Raw genomic sequence first — 8,452 nt, 5'->3', positions numbered from 1 at the left:
GAAAATTAAAAAAAAAAAAAAAAACTCCCAGGAAAATAGGATTTGTGAATTGGAAAAAGAAAATAACTCAGTAAAAAAATTAGTGAAATGGAAAAAAATTCCATAGAGCAAAACAACTCACTTAAAAACTCAATTGGACACATACAAAAAGAAGCCCCAAAAAAGGATAATGAAGAAAATAACTTATTAAAAATTAGAACTGAACAAATAGAAATGAATGATTCATTGAGACATCAAGAATCAGTCAAGCAAAACCAAAAAAAAAAAAAAAAGAAAGAAAGAAAGAAAGAAGGAAAGAAAGAAAAAAAAAGAAAGAAAGAAAGAAAAAGAAAAAATAGAAAAATGTTAAATATCTACTTGGAAAAACAACAGACCTGGAAAATAGATCTAGGAGAGATAATCTGAGGATTATAGGACTTCCTGAAAATTATGATGAAAAAAAGAGCCTTGACAATATTTTACAGGAAATCATCAAAAAGAACTGACCAGATGTAATAAAATCAGAAGGTAAAATAGGCATTGAAAGAATTTATAGAACACCTTCTGAAAAAGATCCTAACATAAAAACTCCAAGGAATATTGTGGCTAAACTTCAGAACTATCAGACTAAGGAAAAAATATTACAAGCAGCCAGAAAAAGAAAAAAAAAAACAATTTAAATACAATAAGGATCACTCAGGATCTAGCTGCTTCCACATTAAAGGATCAAAGGGCATGGAATCTATATTCCAAAAAGAACTTGGAATGCATACAAGAATAAACTATCCAGCTAAGCTGAGCATTTTCTTCCAGGGAAAAAGATGAATATTTAATGAAACAGGTGAATTCCATTTGTTTCTAATAAAAAAACAGGGCTAAACAAAAAATTTGACCTCCAACTATAGGACTCAAGAGAAGCAGAAAATGGTAAAAAGAACTCATGAGAACTATATTTCTGTTATGGACATATGTAAAGAGTGCATTTTACTGATTTTACTGATATAATACTAAAAAAGGGAAGTAGAAGTGGAAAGGGGATAGCATCAGAAAAAGGGAAAAAGGGAAATAAAAAGAGGGAAATTACATTCCACGAAGAGGCAAAGGAAACCTATCATATTGGAGGGAATTTAGAGAGGGGGAAGAACATTGTATAAATCTTACTCTCATCAGATTTGGCTCAAAGAGAAAATAGTAGACATATTTGTTTTATAGAGAAACTTCTCTCACCTCATTAAACATGGGAGAGGAAAAGGGAAAAGGAAAAGAGTATAAAGAGAAAGGTATAAGAAAGGGGAAGGGACTCAAAGGGGGTGGGAGGGATTCTAAAGCAGGAGAGTGTTTAATATTGGGAAGGAGGATAAAAGGGGAAAGAAAAAGAAAAGCATAATCTGGGAATAAGAAGATGGAAAGAAATATAGAATTAGTAGTTTTTCATAAATGTGAATGGGATGAATTCTCCCATAGAACAAAGATGGATAGCAGATTGGATCAAAAGCCAGAATCTTACAATAGGTTGTTTACAGGAAACGCATTTAAATCAGGGTGATACATAAAGAGTAAAGGTAAAAGGCTGGAACAGAATCTATTATGCGTCAGGTGAAGTCAAAAAAGCAGGGGTAGCCATCCTGATTTCAGATCAAGTAAAAGCAAAAATTGACCTAATTAAAAGAGATAAGGAAGGAAATTATATCTTGCTAAAGGGTAGCATAGACAATGAAGCAATATCAATATAAACACACATGCAGCAAGTGGTATACCATCTAACTTCCTAACGGAGAAGGTAAGAGAGTTGCAAGAAGAAATAGCCAGCAAAAGTATAATAGTGGAAGATCTCAACCTTGCACTCTCTGAATTAGATAAACCAAACCACAAAACAAATAAGAAAGAAGTTAAAGAGGTAAATAGAATATTATAAAAGTTAGGCATGATGGGTCTTTGGAGAAAACTGAATGGAGACAGAAAAGAATACACTTTCTTCTCAAGCAGTTCATGGAATCTATACAAAAATTGACCATATTTTATGACATAAAGACACCAAAATTCAATGCAGAAAGGCAGAGTTAGTAAATGCATTCTTTGCAGATCACAATGCAATAAAAAACTACATTCAACAAAACGCTAGGGGTAAATAGACCAAAAAGTAATTGAAAACTAAAGAATGAATGGGTGAAACAGCAAATCATAAATACAATTAATAATTTCACCCAAGAGAATGACAACAATGAAACAACATACCAAAATTTGTGGGATGCAGACAAAGCGGTAATAAGGGGAAATTTTATATTTTTAGAGGATTGCTTGAATAAAATATAGAAAGAGAAGATCAATGGATTGAGCTTGCAAATTAAAAATCTAGAAAAAGAGCAAATTAAAAACCTCCAATCAAATACTACATGTGAAATTCTAAGATTAAAAGGAGAAGTTGATAAAATTGAAAGTAAAAAACTATTGAATTAATAAATAAAACTGAGTTGGTTTTATGAAAAAAAAAAACAATAAAATTGATAAATCTCTGATAAATCTGAGTAGAAAAAGGAGAGAGGAAAATCAAATTAGTAGTCTTAAAAATGAAAAGGGAGAATTTTCTACCAATAAAGAGGAAATTAAAGAAATAACAAGGAGTTATTTTGCCCAACTTTATGACAATTAATTTGATGATCTAAGTAAAATGGACGACTACCTTCATAAATATAGGCTTCCCAGATTAACAGAGGATGAAGCAAATTGCTTAAATAGTCCCATTTCAGAAAAAGAAATAGAACAAAAAATCCCCATTATCAGATGGATTTATATGAATTATACCAAAAATTTAAAGAACAATTAACTGCAATGTTATATAAACTATTTGAAAAAATAAATAAAGAAAGATGGTTACCAAATTTCTTTTATGACACAGACATAGTACTGATACCTAAACCAGGTAGGTTGAAAACAGAGAAAGAAAATTATAGACCAATCTCCCTAATGAATATTGATGATAAAATCTTAAATAAAATATTAGCAAAAAGATTACAGAAAATCATCCCCAGGATAATACACTATGACCAAGTAGGATTTATTCCAGGAATGCAGGGCTGGTTCAATATTAGGAAAACTATTAGCATAATTGACTATATCAATAACCAAATTAACAAAATCCATATAATCATCTCAAGAGATGCAGAAAAAGCATTTGATAAAATCCAACATCCATTCCTATTAAAAACACTTGGAGAGTATAGACATAAATGGACTTTTCCTTAAAATAATCAGTCACATCTATTTAAAACCATTAGTAAGCATCATATGTAATGGAGATAAAGGAAAATCATTCCCAATAAGATCAGGAGTGAAACAAGGTTGCCCACTATCACCATTACTATTCAATATTGCATTAGAAATACTAGCCTCAGCAATAAGAGTTGAGAAAGAGAATAATGGAATTGGAATAGGTAATGAGGAAACCAAATTATCACTCTTTGCAGATGATATGATGATATACTTAGAGAACCCCAGAAATTCTATTAAAAAGCTATTAGAAATAATCCACACTTTTAGCAAAGTTGCAGGATACAAAATAAACTTACACAAATCATCAGCATTCTTATATATCACTAACAAAATCCAATCAGAGTTACAAAGAGAAATTCCATTTTGATGGCATAAAATATTTGGGAATCTATCTGCCAAGGGAAAGTCAGGAACTATATGAGCAAAACTACAAAACATTTTTCACACAAATAAAGTCAGATCTAATCAATTGGAAAAATATTAAGTGCTCTTGGATAGGGCGAGCAAATATAATAAAGATGACAATACTACCTAAACTAATCTATTTTTTTAGTGTTATACCAATCAGACTCCCAAGAAACTATTTAAATGACCTAGAAAAATTTACAACAAAATTCATCTGTGTTGGAATCCTTACTAACTGTTAACTAATTAGAGTTGATCTAATCTTACAAGAAGATGTTTTGGGCAGAACCTGAAACAAGGTACTAAGTAGAACTAATTAATACAAGGCTTGTGTTCACACCTTTACTCATTGGAGTTCAATGAGTTCATACCTCCCCTAGTGCTCTCTGGCCCAAAGAGCTTCAAGGGAGGTATGAACTCTCTTGAAGTTAGAAAGTGTACTTTGTGAAGCTAGCATACTTGTGGAGTCCAATGAGTAAAGGTGGGAACACAAGCCTTGTCTTGATTAGTTCTACTTAGTACCTTGTTTCAGGTTCTGGCCAAAACAACTTCTTGTAAGATTAGATCAACTCTAATTACTTAGCAGTTAGTAAGGATTCCAACATCTCCCCCTTTCGGTATGAACTCATTGAACTCCAATGAGTAAAGGTGTGAACACAAGCCTTGTATTAATTAGTTCTACTTAGTACCTTGTTTCAGGTTCTGCCCAAAACATCTTCTTGTAAGATTAGATCAACTCTAATTAGTTAACAGTTAGTAAGGATTCCAACACATCTGGAAGAACAAAAGGTCAAGAGTTTCAAGGGAACTAATAAAAAAAAAAATCAAATGAAGGTGGCCTAACTATACTGATCTAAAACTATATTACAAAGCAGTGGTCACCAAAACCATTTGGTATTGGCTAAGAAATAGACTAGTTAATCAGATAAATAGGTTAGCCTCACAGGACAAAATAGTCAATAACTTTAATAATCTAGTGTTTGACAAACCAAAGACCCCAGCTTTTGAAATAAAAATTCACTGACAAAAAGTGCTAGGAAAATTGGAAATTAGTATGGCAGAAACTAGGCACTGACCCACACTTAACACTGTATACCAAGATAAGGTCAAAATGGGTTCATGATCTAGGCATAAAGAATAAGATTATAAATATATTAGAAGAACCTAATATAGTTTATCTCTCAGACTTGTGTAGTAGGAAGGAATTTGTGACCAAAGAACAACTAGAGATCATTATTGATCACAAAATAGAAAATTTTGATTAGATCAAATTGAAAATTTTTATATAGACAAAACTAATGCAGACAAGATTAGAAGGGAAGCAATAAACTGGGAAAACATTTTTCCAGTCAAAGCTTCTGATAAAGGCCTCATTTCCAAAATATATAGAGAATTGACTCTAATTTATAAGAAATCAAACCATTCTCCAATTGATAAATGGTCAAAGGATATGAACAGACAATTTTCAGATGAAGAAATTGAAACTATTTCTAGGCATATGAAAAGATGCTTCAAGTCATTATTAATCAGAGAAATGCAAATTAAGACAACTCTGCACCACTACACATCTGTCAGATTAGCTAGAATGACAGGGAAAGATAATGCGGAATGTTGGAGGGGATGTGGGAAAACGGACACTGATACATTGTTGGTGAATTGTGAACACATCCAGCTATTCTTGAGAGCAATTTGGAACTATCCTCAAAAAGTTATCAAAATTTGCATACCCTTTGATCCAGCAGTGTTACTACTGGGCTTACATCCCAAAGAGATCTTAAAGAAGGAAAAGGGACCTGTATGTGCAAAAATGTTTGTGGCAGCCCTCTTTGTAGTGGTCAGAAACTGGAAACTGAGTGGGATGTCCCTCAATTGAAGGATGGGTGAATCAATTGTGGTATATGGATATTCTGTAAGAAATGACCAGCAGGATGATTTCAGAAAGGTCTGGAGAGATTTACATGAACTGATATTGAGTAAAATGAGCAGGACCAGAAGATCATTATATACTTCAACAACAATACTATATGATGATCCATTCTGATGGACTATGTGATGATCAATTCAACAATAAGATGAAACAAATCAGTTGCAATAGAATAGTAATGAATTGAACCAGCTACACCGAGCAGAAGAACTCTGGGAAATGAGTATGAATCACTACATAGAATTCCCAATCCCTCTATTTTTTGTCCTATTGCATTTTTGATTTCCTTCACAGGTTAATTGTATACTATTTCAAAGTCTGATTCTTCTTGTGCAGCAAAATAACTGTATGGATATGCATACACATATTGTATTTAACATATACTTTACATATTTAACATGTATTGGTCTACCTGCCATCTGGGGGAGGGGGTGGAAGAAAGGAGGGGAAAAATTGGAACAAAAGATTTTGCAACTGTCAATGATGAAAAATTATCCATGCATATATCTTGTAAATAAAAAAGCTATAATAAAAAAAAAAAGAAATCAAGCCATTCTCCAAATGATAAATGGCCAAATGATATGAACAAACAATTTTCATTTGAAGAAATTGAAACTATCTCTAGCCATATGAAAAGATGCTCCAAGTCATTTTTAATCAGAGAAATGCAAATTAAGACAGCTCTAAGATACTACTACACACCTTTCAAATTGGCTAGGATGTCAGGAAAAGATAATGCTGAATATTGGAGGGGATGTGGGAAATCAGGGAGACTGATACATTGTTGGTGTAATTGTGAACACATCCAGCCATTCTGGAGAGCAATTTCAAACTATGCTCAAAAAGTTATCAAAATGTTCATACTCTTTGATCCAGCAGTGTTACTACTGGGCTTATATCTAAAGAGATCTTAAAGAAGGGAAAGGAATCTATATGTGCAAAAATGTTTGTGGCAGCCCTCTTTGTAGTGGCTACAAAGTATAGAACACTTTGTAGTGTTCTGTAAGAAATGACCATCAGGAGGATTTCAGAAAGGTCTGGAGAGACTTACATGAACTGATGTTGAGTAAAATGAGTGGGACCAGGAGATCATTATATACTTCAACAACAATACTATATATGATCAATTCTGATGGACGTGGCTCAACAATGCGATGAACCAAATCAGTTCCATTTGTTCAATAAGTGGCAATGAATTTGCTACACCCAGCAAAAGAACTATGGGAAATGGGTGTGAACCACTACATAGCATTTCCAATCCCTTTATTTTTTTCTGCTTGCATTTTTGATGTTCTTCTCAGGTTAATTTTACATTATTTCAAAATCTGATTCTTTTTGTGCAGCAAAATAACTGAAAGGATATGTATACATACATCCATATATATATATTATATATATATATATATAATATATATATATATATATATATATATATATAATATATATATATATAACATATACTTTATCATATTTAACATGTATTGGTTTACCCAACATCTAGGGGAGGGGGTGTGGGTAAGGAGGAAAAAAGTTGTAATAGAAAGTTTTACAAGGGTCAATGCTGAAAAATTACTCATGCATATATCTTGTAAACAAAAAGTTATAATAATAAAAAAGAGTACATTATGTTATTCATGCCACAGTGTAGAAATATAAATATTATTCTCAGACACTAATTTTCTTCTCAAGGATCCCCAACTTTTAAGTGACAGACAGTTGTGGATATGATACCTCTTCCCCTAAAATATTCAAATTCATAAGTAGGACTTTGTGATTCCAAAGGACTAAAGGAGAAACTCATCCCTATCTCTAAGAATTCAGAGAAGATTCTTCATCCCACCTGATGGCCTAATTAGTAATATTATCCTCAGATGTGATCTGTGATGTAAATGGAGTTGCTTAAAAGTGATTCAGTTCTATAAAAATGTATTATCTCCTTTTTAAAAACTTGGATATTAAACAATTCCAGTGAAGATTCTAAGTGGCAATCAACCTGAGCTAAGAAAACGTGAATTGAGTTAGAAGTTATTAATTGAAGAATAAGATGAGGAATGGGTGAGGAACTCCAACTTCATAAGAAGGCATAGTTTTTAAATTATATTTGTTGGACTATTTCAACTATGCTCAAACTCATTTTCAAAGCATAATAAGGATGATTTAACAATATAATAATTTATAGATAATGACCTTTTAAAATTAGGCAGCATTATATTATTTTCTCTGAATATTTTCATAAGTCATAGGTTTGTGTAATGGAAAAGTATTTTGAATGACTTCACATGTATAATTGATATCATTTTGCTTTCTTCTCAGTGGATGTGGAAGGAGATAAAAGGAAGGGAGAGAATTTGTAACTCAAAATTTAAAAAGAAAAGGGTTAAAATAGATATTTTTAAAGAGAAAAAAGATAATAGGATTTTGACATGAATATTATCTTTACAAATTAGTTAATCTTTTCCTCAGTTTATGGATAGCACTAAATTTAAATCTCAGGAACACATTTTTTTTCATTTAGCAGTGATCAATAATTTAAAAAATTTTTTTTCTCACATCTACACTAATTTCCTTCTGTTATAGTTTATGTTCTCTTAAACTTTTTTTTTTTTTAGTAAAATTGGGAGAAGCAACTGGTAACCATTTGAAACTTTGCATCAATTTTTGGAGCAATAGATTTCACCTGTAATTTCTTTCCCTTTTGACCACTTCACTCCCTTTGCACCAGTTGACCTCTTGATATCACTTCTTTCCCTTAAAAATACAGTTTTATCTCTGTGCTATTTAGAAAGAAGTAAATATGTAATCATATATTTTCAGAACTGGAAGGGACCTTAAAGATGATCTGATACTATTTTCTCATTTTTTTAGGTTAGGGAG

The sequence above is a fragment of the Antechinus flavipes genome, chromosome 2 (genome assembly GCF_016432865.1).
Source record: "Antechinus flavipes isolate AdamAnt ecotype Samford, QLD, Australia chromosome 2, AdamAnt_v2, whole genome shotgun sequence".
NCBI lineage: Eukaryota > Metazoa > Chordata > Mammalia > Dasyuromorphia > Dasyuridae > Antechinus > Antechinus flavipes.
This window is presented reverse-complemented; position numbering follows the sequence as displayed.